This window comes from Nicotiana attenuata, unplaced genomic scaffold, assembly GCF_001879085.1.
Source record: "Nicotiana attenuata strain UT unplaced genomic scaffold, NIATTr2, whole genome shotgun sequence".
Taxonomy (NCBI): Eukaryota; Viridiplantae; Streptophyta; class Magnoliopsida; order Solanales; family Solanaceae; genus Nicotiana; species Nicotiana attenuata.
Window position 1 is genome coordinate 104,622 of NW_017673821.1, and position 14,104 is coordinate 118,725.

The following is a 14,104-nucleotide window of genomic DNA, read 5'->3' on the forward strand; positions in this document are numbered from 1 at the left end:
GTTACACCAAGGTTCTGCATTCAGTCCGTTCTTATTTGCCCTGGTGATGGCACTACTACAAAAAGGGCATTTTGCGGCAATTATTTAGCGGCAATAAGTCAATTGCCGCTACTATATTCTATAAGCTAAAATATATGCGGCAAATGACCATTGGCCACTAAAAAATAACCTTTTACCGGCAATTAAAATAAATTGCCATTAAAAACTATTAATCTACTAACCGCGCACAGTAAAACAACAATTAATAACCTTTCTTTTTTTTTTATAAACTCTCCCTCCCTGCCCAAAATAAATCTTTCCCTCCAAATATTTTGCACAAAAATTAATTGATTCCCTCCAATCAGAAAAAATAGGAAAACATATTCCTTCATTGAACCGGATACGATTTTCCTTCATCGAATAGGATAGGAATCTCACATATCGATTTTCCTTCATTGAACAGGATACAATTTACAGAGTCTACATATAGGTCTGGGCGAGTTTTTATCGTTTCATTGAACTGGATAACTGTTGTTCTTTCCCAGCCAGAATCGAAGAATCACAGAATCATAGAATCGCAGGTCTCCGGACAGATTAACAGAATCGAAGGTCTCCGGCCAGTTTCTTCGCCAGATAACTGCTCTTCTTCCCCAGGTATTTTCATTTTTTTCACCCAGCAGACGCGATTAACAGTGGAGTTAGGATTGTGCTGCTCGATTATGCTCTATCGTCGTTGTTAGTATTCTCTGTTTTATCTGTTTCCCACTTCTCTTTTCCTGTAGGTTTCAAGATCGTTGCAGAATTCAGATTTCAATTTCTTGTGTTTATTAACAAAACAATCTGCTTACCAGGTACAAATTCGTGCCTTCAACTGTTGCAATTTGAGCTTTGCGAAAGTACAGTTTTTTCTGCATATGCGAGTCTTTTGTGATATCTGATTGCTGTAAATTGACGTGCGATGATGTGTTTATTCCTCCTCTGTTCTTTGACTGTTTTATGATTTTGTTCCTCTGTTTTCTGCTATTCTTGTAATTATTCAGAAATTTTATAAGTGGCGCTGATACATATTGATGTTTCCATTGAATCTACCACTAGTCGAGATATGAATTCCTCTGTATGTTTTCTGTTATTCTCGACATTGTTCATAATTTTTAAGTGTCGTCGATGCATATTGATGTTTTCATTGAATCTACCATTAGTCGAGATGTATCTGTTATAACTTATCAAAAAGCTGCCAATCAAATGCAAAGGCGATGGTTCCTTTGATCTATATAAATACTAAAAGTAGAATTGAGTATTGAAAGGAAGGAAAGATACATGTCTTACACAGTAAAGAACAACATTATAGTCTTGAGATCTAAAAACCTACAATCAGACAGCAGATTGGTATGCTAGACAACTTTAGTTCTATTAGGTAGGTACAAAGTATTTGCGTCTAGAAAACTGAATAGTCATGGGTGAATCCACATAGATGTGATGCTTTTAATAATAAAACTCAGGTAAAACCAAAATGATAGCATTGCCATTTGTAATAACAAATGTTTCCCGCTATCTCACCTAACACTAAGAAGAAAACACGCAGGAAAGAAAAAAAGAAGTGAACCTTAGTAAACTAATAAATATGTTTAGATAAGTAAATTGCCAATGAAACAATGCCTGCGTGGATCCCAAACTACATACTAAAAAATTATAATTTTAAACAAGATTAGTTGGGTCCCAAACTAGAAAACTGAATCGAGAAAATCAAACTAAGAAAAGAAAAACTGAACAAAACAGCTATTGTCGAATAACTGAGAAGAGATAGAAGAGAGGAATGAGATAAACGAGTATATCCAGAACTTTGTTGTTTGTTGTACAATAATCTTTGAGTTATGGAATTACATACAAATAGGATGGTTATTTTATTACATTTTGAATAATTTCCTCTTTTTATTAATGAATTTTTAGCTATTGCAGTAAGTGTAGAAAAGAAAAGAATATCTTGAACGTCATGGACAATCCTAGAAATAAAAGATGGATGCATTGCGATAGAGTTAGAAAAGAATATTTGGATGGAGTAGATGATTTTATAAACCATTCCTTTTCTATAAAACAAGATGGGGAACAAATTCTATGTCCTTGTATGAAGGAATATGACTTGGGTTTCACACTTGTGAATTTCTCACACCTGACAGACTCTGGCGATCGAGAACGTCATGAGCCCTTTATTTTTGCAGAACAAGTTCAACAAGTAATATTTTGTGCAAGATCCTCAAGATCATGAATGGTTTGTCCCTAGGTTAATTAAACCTCGAGACATTTTTAATATGGGGGAGGAAAATAGTGTGCATCTTGAGTCATCAACGCAGAGTGATGCCACTGACTTAGCTCTTTTAGAAAATGCTCGTGTTCTAGAAGATGAGTATAATGATTGGGTAAGAAGCGGTATCGATGGAATAGTAATTGATACAAATGTACATTCTCAAGCTTCTCTAAATGATGGTGAAGCTAATGTTGAGGGAGGAAATGACATAGAAAATGAATGCGATACTGAATAAGATAGGTGGAACTTATAGAATATTTTTTTGCAAGTGTTATTTAAGAACTTCTAAGGGTGTTATTTTTTTACTTCAGAAGTTTGATATTGGATGTTTGAGTGAATTCGTTGTGCTTTCTTTTACTTATATTTTGCTTATTATATCCNGTTCGTATATCCATCCTGTCATGAGAATCATATTACTAGGCCTAGCCTTCCACTCGTTAACGTCCTATTACCCCTTCTGAACATTACTACAAGATCCATCACTTTCCTTTGATGCATTTACCTGATTGTGTCCTATATTAAATCCAGCATTGGGCTGAACCATTGCACTCTTTTGAGAGTGCTTATGTTGTTCATGCATTGTCCTAACCCCTGTAGCAGCTGCATCATCCATAGCATCACTACCTTCGAGTTCTTGACCCTCAGTATTCCTAGCTGAGACATGAAAACCTGCTGGTTTTTCCAACAGTTCAGCAGCAGCAGTAGGTCGACCAAGTACCCCAGTTCGCCTGTTGGTGTTACTTTGTTGATCTTGATCAGCTCTTCTATCAGCATTAGCCAAACCTCTTTTTTCATTCAAAACCTCTCTTAAGTTACCTTGAAACTTCTCAACAGGATTTTGCTCACCATAATCCATCGCTTCACTTAACTGTATGCCAAAGAATTGAAGTGACAAAACTTGCGCTTATGTCAAAAGAACCACTCCAGCCACCTACTACCACTCAGTTGGCTACAGCAAAAAGAAACTAAGAAATGGATTTATAGGGTCTTTATAAACCAGCTGCTCTTCCTAATCCCTCTCTTAGAATCTGGACTCCCATGTACCTGCATCAAATGCATCATCAAAAAAATCAATTAGGATAATTAACTGGCCAATCCTCTTAAGGAAACTTCGTGCCTTCAACTGTTGCAATTTGAGCTTTGCGAAAGTACAGTTTTTTCTGCATATGCGAGTCTTTTGTGATATCCGATTGCTGTAAATTGACGTTCGATGATTGTGTTTATTCCTCCTCTGTTCTTTGCCTGTTTTATGATTTTGTTCCTCTGTTTTCTGCTATTCTTGTAATTATTCAGAAATTTTATAAGTGTCGCTGATACATATTGATGTTTTCATTGAATCTACCACTAGTCGAGATATGAATTCCTCTGTATGTTTTCTGTTATTCTCGACATTGTTCATAATTTTTAAGTGTCGTCGATGCATATTGATGTTTTCATTGAATCTACCATTAGTCGAGATGTATTCCTCTATATATTTTCTGTTATACTTATCAAAAAGTTGCCAATCAAATGCAAAGGCGATGGTTCCTTTGATCTATATTAATACTAAAAGTAGAATTGAGTATTGAAAGGAAGGAAAGATACATGTCTTACACAGTAAAGAACAACATTATAGTCTTGAGATCTAAAAACCTACAATCAGACAACAGATTGGTATGCTAGACAACTTTAGTTCTNTAACCCAATCGAAAAGACTCGAAAAATATCAAAAATCACGAAGTTGGCAAAACCCGAGCCCCGGGCCCACTTCTCGAAAAATTACGAAATTTACATCTCCGGATTCCTCGTCTCGCCACGAGTCTATACATATCAAAATCATCAAAATCGGGGTCCATTTGACCCCTCAAATCCCTATTTTAAACTCTCTTAAATTCAAGCCCTAAACCACCATTTTTGACCTTTGATTCCTTGATTATTCAGTCCAAATTCATGTTTATACACCATAAAATCAAGCTCTAAGTCCAAGAGTTCATACCTGATAATAGCCCTCGAATCCCTCTTCAAAGATCGCCTCAAAGCTCTCAAGGTTCGGAGTCCAAATGTCACTCTTTCAAAAATTCGCGAAGAAGATGTTCTCACTTAACCTGCCAGTTATTTCCGCTTCTGCGGATTAATTCCCGCTTTTGCGCCTTCCACTTATGCGGTCAATGTCCGCTCCTGTGGACCTTTCACTTAAGGCGACTTTCCGCTTCTGCGATCCAACTTCGCATCTGCGGGACCGCTTAAGCGACCCAATGTCCCGCTTCTGCGGAACCTGACCTGGGCTCCTATTTCCGCTCCTGCGAGGCCTAGCTCGCTTCTGCAAGACCGCATCTGCGATCTCCTTTCCGCAGATGCGGAAACACCTGCTGTAACCAAAAACCTGCAATTTTCCAACTTCAAATTCCTTCCGTTAGCCACCCGAAATCACCCCGAGGCCCCCGGGACCTCAACCAAAGTTACCAACACATCTTAAAACATTATTCAAACTTGTTCCAATCCTCAAAACACTTCTAACAACGCTAAAACCATTAAATCACATCGAATTCAAGCCTAAGTTTCTTCAAAACTTCCGCAATACGCATTCGATCAAAACCCGATCAAAACATCTCCGAATGACCTAAAATTTTGCACACACATCCAAAATCACCTAACCGAGCTACTGAAACTCTCGGAATTCCATTCCGACCCTCGGATCAAAATTTCACCTACCAACCGGAATTTGCCAAAATACTAATTTCGCCAATTCAAGCCTAATTCTACACCGGACCTCCAAAACCAATTCCGATCACGCTCCTAAGTCACAAATCATCCCCCGAAGCTAACCGAATCTCCGAAAATCACATCCGAGCCCTTTAACCAACTAGTCAACTTCCGCTTGACTTTTTCCAAAACAAGCTTTCCTTAGAGAGACTAAATGTCTCATCTCCTACCAAGACCAAACCAATCCAACTCGATTACCTCAAATACCGATAATGAAGCATAGAGAAACATAATATGGGAAAAATGGGCGGTAACTCACGTGACGACGGGCCGGTTCATCCCAACAACAATTTTGCTCTTAAATTTACCAAAAGAAAGAGGATGGCTTGCATCAAATATCTACAACTACCAAGGTTTTTTTATAGCACCAAGGCATTTACAAGGTGTTATTTCATGTCAACAATAATTTCAAGCTCAAGATAGTGATATCATCCTTGTTACCTCTCCTAAATCAGGAACTACTTGGTTAAAAGCACTCGTGTTCGCTCTAGTGAATCAATTTCGCTTTCCTTTTTTAGGACAAAATCACCCTTTACTCGTCAATAACTCTCATTATCTTGTTCCGTTCTTGGAACATAAGCTTTATATTGATGGAAAAGTCCCTAATTCTTCATCCTTTACTTCACCTAGATTGTTGTCCACTCATTTGCCCTATGGTTCATTACCAAAATCCGTCCAAGATTCCAAAAACAAACTTGTTTACTTATGTAGGAATCCTAGGGACATTTTTATTTCATTATTTCATTTCACAAATAATTTAAGAATCGAAAACATGGGAAACAATTCTATTTAAGAAATGCTTGATCTTTTCTGTAAGGGAGTAAGTCTTTATGATCCGTTTTGAAATCATGTGTTAGATTATTGGAAAGAAAGCATAGAAAAGCCTAAAAAGTACTTTTCTTGATGTATGAAGAGATGAAGGAACTGTTAGGTGTTTGCCATAATTTTCTTACCACTACTACAAAAAGGGCATTTGATGGCAATTATTTAGCGGCAATAAGTCAATTGCCGCTAATATATTCTATAAGCTAAAATATATGCGGCAAATGACCATTGGCCACTAAAAAATAACCTTTTACCGGTAATTAAAATAAATTGCCATTAAAAACAACTAATCGACTAACCGCGCATATATAGGTTTTTCTTTTTTTGTAAAAAAAACTTTCCCTCCCTGCCAAATAAATCGTTCCCTCCAAATAATTTTGCACAAAAAATAATCGATCGATTCCCTCCAGTTTGCACAAAAAATAATCGATCGATTCCCTCCAATTTGCACAAAAAATAATCGATCGATTCCCTCCAATCAGAAAAAATAGGAAAACCTATTCAGAACGGGATTCGATTTTCCTTCGTCGAATAGGATATGAATCTCACATATCGATTTTCCTTCATCGAACAGGATACAATTTACAGAGTCTACATATAGGTCTGGCGAGTTTTTATCGTTTCATTGAACGGGATAACTGTTGTTCTTCCCCAGCTAGAATCGCAGAATCACAAAATCGTACAATCGCCGGCCAGATTAACAGAGTCAAAGGTCTCCGGCCAGCTTCTTCCCCAGATAACTGCTCTTCTTCCCCAGGTATTTTCGTTTTTTCACCCAGCAGATGCGATTAACAGTAGAGTTAGGATTGTGCTGCTCGATTATGCTCTATCGTCGTTGTTAGTATTCTCTGTTTTATTCGTTTCCACTCCTCTTTTCCTGTAGGTTTCAAGATCGTTGCAGAATTCAGATTTCAATTTTTTGTGTTTATTAACAAAACAATCTGCTACCAGGTACAATTCGTGCCTTCAACTGTTGCAATTTGAGCTTTGCGAAAGTACAGTTTTTTCTGCATATGCGAGTCTTTTGTGATATCCGATTGCTGTAAATTGACGTGCGATGATTGTGTTTATTCCTCCTCTGTTCTTTCACTGTTTTATGATTTTGTTCCTCTGTTTTCTGCTATTCTTGTAATTATTCAGAAATTTTATAAGTGTCGCTGATACATATTGATGTTTTCATTGAATCTACCACTAGTCGAGATATGAATTACTCTGTATGTTTTCTGTTATTCTCGACATTGTTCATAATTTTTAAGTATCGTCGATGCATATTGATGTTTTCATTGAATCTACCATTAGTCGAGATGTATTCCTCTATATATTTTCTGTTATACTTATTAAAAAGCTGTCAATCAAATGCAAAGGCGATGGTTCCTTTGATCTATATAAATACTAAAAGTAGAATTGAGTATTGAAAGGAAGGAAAGATACATGTCTTACACAGTAAAGAACAACATTATAGTCTTGAGATCTAAAAACCTACAATCAGATAACAGATTGGTATGCTAGACAACTTTAGTTCTATTAGGTAGGTACAAAGTATTTGCGTCTAGAAAACTGAATAGTCGTGGGTGAATCCACCTAGATGTGATGCTTTTAATAACAAAACTCAGGTAAAATCAAAATGATAGCATTGCCATTTGTAATAACAAATGTTTCCCGCTATCTCACCTAACACTAAGAAGAAAACACGCAGGAAAGAAAAAAAGAAGTGAACCTTAGTAAACTAATAAATATGTTTAGATAAGTAAATTGCGAATGAAACAATGCCTATGTTGATCCCAAACTATATATTAAAAAATTATAATTTTAAACAAGATTAGTTGGGTCCCAAATTGAAAAACTGAATCGAGAAATCAAACTAAGAAAAGAAAAATTGAACAAAACAGCTATTGTCGAATAACTGAGAAAAGATAGAAGAGAAAAATTAGATAAACGAGTATATCTAGTACTTTGTTGTTTGTTGTACAATAATCTTTGAGTTATGGAATTACATACAAATAGGACGGTTATTTTACTACATTTTGAATAATTCCCTCTTTTTACTAACGAATTTTTAGCTATTGCAGTAAGTGTAGTAAAGAAAAGAATATCTTGAACTTCATGGACAATCCTAGAAATAAAAGATGGATGCATTGCGATAGAGTTAGTAAGGAGTATTTGGATGGAGTAGAAGATTTTAGAAACCATGCCTTTTCTATAAAACAAGATAGGGAACAAATTCTATGTCCTTGTATGAAGTGTGTGCTTATCCATCAAGTTAATCGGGCTACAACATATGATCATCTTGTGATTAATGGTATTATGCCATCATATGATACTTGGTTTTGTCATGGTGAGCCTTTAAAGGGATCATCAAGCAATGCTCAAACAAATAATTGAAGCCAGTCAACTTTAAGGGGCGATGATATGACAGGAATGATACATGATGCCTTTGGAGGCTTTACAGAGTTCATTAGTGAAAGTGGTGACGTAGATCATAACTTACAAGAGAATATTGCTCATCCATCTAGAAATCAACCTCATGTAGAGGTGGATAAGTTTGAACAGCTCATGAAGGAGTCAAATGAAGAACTATATCCAGGATGTAAGAAGTTTAGCAAACTGTCCTTTTTGATGCATATGTATCGTACAAAGTGCATGTTCAAATGGTCAAATGAATCTTTTAATGCTTTGCTTTGACTATTGAAGGATGCGCTGCCTGAAGGGGAAAAATTGCCTTCTTCTTTCTATGAGACCAAAAAGATAGTTGAAGGCTTGGGCTTAAAGTATGAAAAAATCCATGCTTGTCCCAACGGTTGCATGCTTTTTAGGAAAGAGTTTGCTAATAAGAATATCAATGAATGCAAAGTTTGTGGGGCTTCTAGATGGAAAAATGATGCTAGAAAAATTCCAGCCAAGGTCCTAAGGTATTTTCCTTTAAAACCGAGGCTACAGAGATTGTTTATGTCATCAGAAACTTCCAAAGCAATGCGATGGCATCATGAAGAGCGCAACAAAGATGGAGTTCTACGACATCCTGCAGATTCTTAAGCTTGGAAAATTTTTGATAATAAATATCCTGAATTTGCCGGAGACCCTCGCAATGTGCGCCTAGGATTAGAATCTGATGGGTCTAATCCATTTGGCACAATGCGAACTGTTCACAGTACATGGTCAGTGATTTTAATGCCATATAATCTTCCACCATGGATGTGCATGAAACAAGAGTTTTTCATTCTATCCATACTTATTCCTGGACCAAAAGCGCCTGGAAATAATATTGATGTCTTTTTACAACCTCTAATAGAAGAGTTAAATTAGTTATGGGATGTTGGTGTAGAAACGTACGATGCCTCCACTAAGGAGATATTCCAAATGCGAGGAGCACTCATGTGGACGATAAATGATTTTCCAACATATGGTACTCTCTCTGGATGGTGCACTTATGGTAGATTTGTATGCCCGGCTTGTAATATAAACACTCAATCTAGAAGGCTCAAACATGGCAGGAAGTTTTGTTATATGGGGCATCGCCGTTTCTTGAAGTCATGACACAAATATCGGAATGATGCAAAATCATTTGATGGGACTAAAGAAACAAGATCTGCACCTTGTCCAGTAACTGGTTCAGTAGTGCTGAATCAAGTTAAAGATATAAAATTTACTCTTGGCCAGTCAAGTGAAGCGGTAAATGGGGTGATGAAAAACACATGGAAAAAGAGAAGTATTTTTTTTATCTTCGTTATTGGAAATTTAACTTGGTGCGCCATAATCTTGATGTGATGCACATAAAAGAACGTGTGTGATAACATAATTTATACATTATTGGATCTTGGTAAAAAGTCTAAAGACAACTTAGAGGCTCGATTAGACTTGAAGGAGATGAAAATAAGACCAAGCTTATGGCCTCAGTACCGAGCTAGTGGTAGATCATATCTTCCTCCTACTTTTTTCACAATGTCTCCGATGGAAAAGGAGTTATTTTATGAAGTACTACAAAATGTCAAGTTTCCAGATGGCTATACGTCTAATATCTCACGTTGCTTTCGCAAACGAAAGATATCTGGGCTAAAAACTCATGATTTCCATGTTTTAATGCAAGAACTTCTTCCTCTTGCCTTGCGGAGATCAGTAGATAAAAGAGTTAGTTCAATTTTAATTGAACTATGCACATTCTTTCGTGTTCTGTGTAGCGAAGAGATAAAACTAAAAGAGTTAAAGTTACTTGAAGAAAAAATTCCAGAAACATTATCTACTATGGAGAAACTCTTCCTCCCAGGATTCTTTACTGTTATGATACACTTGGTAATTCACTTGGCAACTGAGGCTAAACACGCGGGACCCGTACATTATCGCTGGATGTACCCAATTGAGAGGTATGAAGAATATCACTGAATCTTTATCTTATGTCTTTAGTTGATAAATATTCTAATATCAAACTAATAATATTACTTTGTTCCATAGGTTTTTGGGTACTTTAAAATCATATGTTCGTAATCGTGCATGTCCAGAAGGTTCAATAGCAGAAGCATACATAGCAAATGAGTGTATGGCATTTTGCTCACGATATTTGGAGGGTGGAGATTCAAGGTCTTATTGTTCAAGAAAATGCAATGATGAGATTGAGCATGAGAAAAGTAAAGAAGAATGTCTTTTTCCTACTGTTGTGGAGTCATACGGTGGAGTCGATGTATTTGAGTTGGATGAGAAAACATGGTTGCAAGCACATCAGCATGTGCTTTTCAATTGCGAGTCAGAAGTCGTTGAGAATTATAAAAAGTAAGTGTTATATCTATTATTTAATAAATGTATATTACTTATTTGATAACAAAATTGAGATATGCGAGTTACGTGAATAGGGAACATATTGCTGAAATCAAAAGAGCACATCGTAAGCGTCTTTTGACACAACATCAACTTGACCGTGTGCATTTCGATACATTCCATGAGTGGTTCAAAGAGCAAGTAAGTAGTAGGACTAAGTCATTGGTTACATTAATTATTGTCCTTGTACAGATATCCACATTTATAGTTGTATCTTTTATTTGGTTAGGTAAAGGAGTTGGAAGCTACATCTAACATCTTAAAGGATGTTAAAGTCCTTGCACGAGGGCCGAGTTACATTGCAAAAAGATTTAGTGCGTTCGATGTAAATAATGGCTATCGATTCCGAACGAAACAAAGTGAGGAGTTCAAGGTGACACAAAATAGTGGTGTTAAGTGTCGTTTCAAAGACTGAAAGTTATGCAAGCACAAGTGACAATGCTCCAAAATCTGCAAATATCACATATTATGGCAGATTGAATGATATTGTGGAGTTAAACTACTATGAAAAATTTAAGGTTGTCTTATTTAAGTGTGATTGGATTGATGTAACCAAAGGTAGAGGAATTAAGGAAGATGACTTGGGTTTCACACTTGTGAATTTCTCACACCTGACAGACTCTGGCGATCGAGAACGTCATGAGCCCTTTATTTTTGCAGAACAAGCTCAACAAGTAATATTTGTGCAAGATCCTCAAGATCATGAATGGTTTGTCCCTAGGTTAATTAAACCTCGAGACATTTTTAATATGGGGGAGGAAAATAGTGTGCATCTTGAGTCATCAACGCAGAGTGATGCCACTGACTTAGCTCTTTTAGAAAATGCTCGTGTTTTAGAAGATGAGTTTAATGATTTGGTAAGAAGTGGTATTGATGGAATAGTAATTGATACAAACATACATTCTCAAGCTTCTCTAAATGATGGTGAAGCTAATGTTGAGGGAGGAAATGACATAGAAAATGAATGTGATTCTGAATAAGATAGATGGAACTTATAGAATATTTTTTTGCAAGTGTTATTTAAGAACTTCTAAGGGTGTTATTTTTTTACTTCAGAAGTTTGATATTGGATGTTTGAGTGAATTCGTTGTGCTTTCTTTTATTTATATTTTGCTTATTATATCCATTTAAATGTGATATGCTAAGGTGGTATTATCACTTGATAATTGTTTTATTAGTGCATCAATAACTCTTATCTCTAAAACAACCTTTGTCACAAGGCTTTGTTTGTGTGCACGAGTTGTTAATGTTTCTCACTTCTTGAGAATAGGATGGTGCTTCCTCCTATTTTGCACGTGACCTACTGATCTATTGGAGTTTATCTGGTACTAATATAGCTTAATGCAACTAGATAATTTTTTTATTTTTGGAGAAGGAACTATGCGAACTAGACGTCGCAACCGACTTGTAATTGAACAAGACGACGATGAAGATGCGAGACTTTATATTGAGCATTTGATGGATGCTCAAAACCATACTGCAGCCCAGCCTTATATTCAGCAGTTGATGGATAATAGGAACAACTCTGAAGACCAGGCACATGATGATCAATCTAATGAGTTGAACAGTTCTGTTGGTGGCACTGAAGTTCAACATAATGATGATGAATCAGGTAACACTTTTCTCTGAAAGTATTTTCAAATCTTAATTGTGTGTTAATCTAACTAGTTTATATAGTGTAATTAGCAACCGTAGTAGTGCTGTCCAGCGCAATGTGCTTGCCATAGTAGCCAATGTTATGTCATAGTACTGCTCAAGTGCAATTTCTTGAGAGTTCTTAGCTTCTGTAAACATTGCCTTAAAACCTGTAGCAGCTTCTTTTACACTCCAATTCTCATCTCCTTTGTTTGTATATCCATCCTTGTCATGAAGAATCATATTACTAGGCCTAGCCTCCACTGTTAACGTCCTATTCCCCTTCTGAACATTACTACAAGATCCGTCACTTTCCTTTGATGCATTTACCTGATTATGTCCTATATTAAATCCAGCATTGGGCTGAACCATTGCACTCTTTTGAGAGTGCTTATCTTGTTCATGCACTGTCCTAACCCCTGTAGCAGCTGCATCATTCATAGCATCACTACCTTCGAGTTCTTGACCCTCAGTATTCCCAGCTGAGACATGAAAACCTGCTGGTTTTTCCAATAGTTCAGCAGCAGCAGCAGTAGGTCGACCAAGTACCCCAGTTCACCTGCTGGTGTTACTTTGTTGATCTTGATCAGCTCTTCTATCAGCATTAGCCAAACCTCTTTTTTCATTCAAAACCTGTCTTAAGTCACCTTGAAACTTCTCAACAGGATTTTGCTCACCATAATCCATCGCTTCACTTAACTGTATGCCAAAGAATTGAAGTGACAAAACTTGCACTTATGTCAAAAGAACCACTCCAGCCACCTACTACCACTCAGTTGTCCACACCATAGTAGCCAATGTTATGTCATAGTACTGCCCAGTAGTATCCTGTCCAGCGCAATGTCCCAGTGTGCTTGTTTGTTGCTATCACTGCCCAGTTCCATGATTCTATGTTAACTCTACTGTATGTGTATCCTGATATAGTCTTCTAGTTGTATGTGTTAAGTTCCTGCTTTTAAGAATGTGTATATCACCTAGATCCTGTTAAAACGTGCCGCCTCATCCACAAGCTAAGAACTTCTCCCTTGTGCCTCATCCACAAATGGTCTAGCATATCATGTTATTTCCATGACCTTCTTTGTGATGTTTTGTGTTGTACTTTCTAGTTGTTTCTGTATCTCCACTTAGTACCCAGTGTTGCTTCTATTGTTTTCTTCTTGCCTTGCTCCCTGTATGTGTTGCTAGCATTAAAAAGCCTCTTCCAACAGATCTGTCCCGAAGCTTTTTACCAGTTGATGATACTGATTTTTTTGACATTAGCTGCATGTGAGGTCTTGGCTGCTGATTTCAGTAGCACATTCAAGTAGCACGAGATTTATTCCACTTGACATTAGATTCGTACATCAATCTGAAGAGCAGTACTTGGTTTCTGTAAAACATTTACATTAAGTAGCTTTCCAGTAGCTTCTCTGAGGCTTGGAAGTTTAGAGCTAATCCAAATTAGAGTGACTTTGAAGGCATATATACATTAATTAATTAATTGAAGATAAACACTTACCTTTTGGTATACATTTAGTGTTGACCATATATACTTTTGCCATTTGATGACCTTTAAATCTTCCGTTCCAGGTAATTCGGAGCCAAGAAAGGTTCGTGGGCCTACTTTACTGAAAGATGTTTGGAAACTTCCTCCGAGGAAGGTAGTTGATGTGCCGTTTAATAATCGTAACCAAGCTATTGGGGAAAAAGGTCGAAAGCTTTCTAGCTTTCTAGGAATTATTGCGAGAACTCCAGAACTAACACCTCTACATGTAGATGATTGGAGAAATTTTGACAAGGAGGAAAAGAAGAAATTGGTGGTTTTTGTGAGGGTAT

At 36.8% G+C, this 14,104-nt stretch overlaps 1 pseudogene; it reads left to right on the forward strand.

The window, feature by feature from the left end:
• The first annotated feature begins 5,321 nt into the window (after positions 1-5,321).
• LOC109217377 lies at positions 5,322-8,881 on the forward strand (annotated as a pseudogene).
• The last annotated feature ends 5,223 nt before the right edge of the window (positions 8,882-14,104 follow it).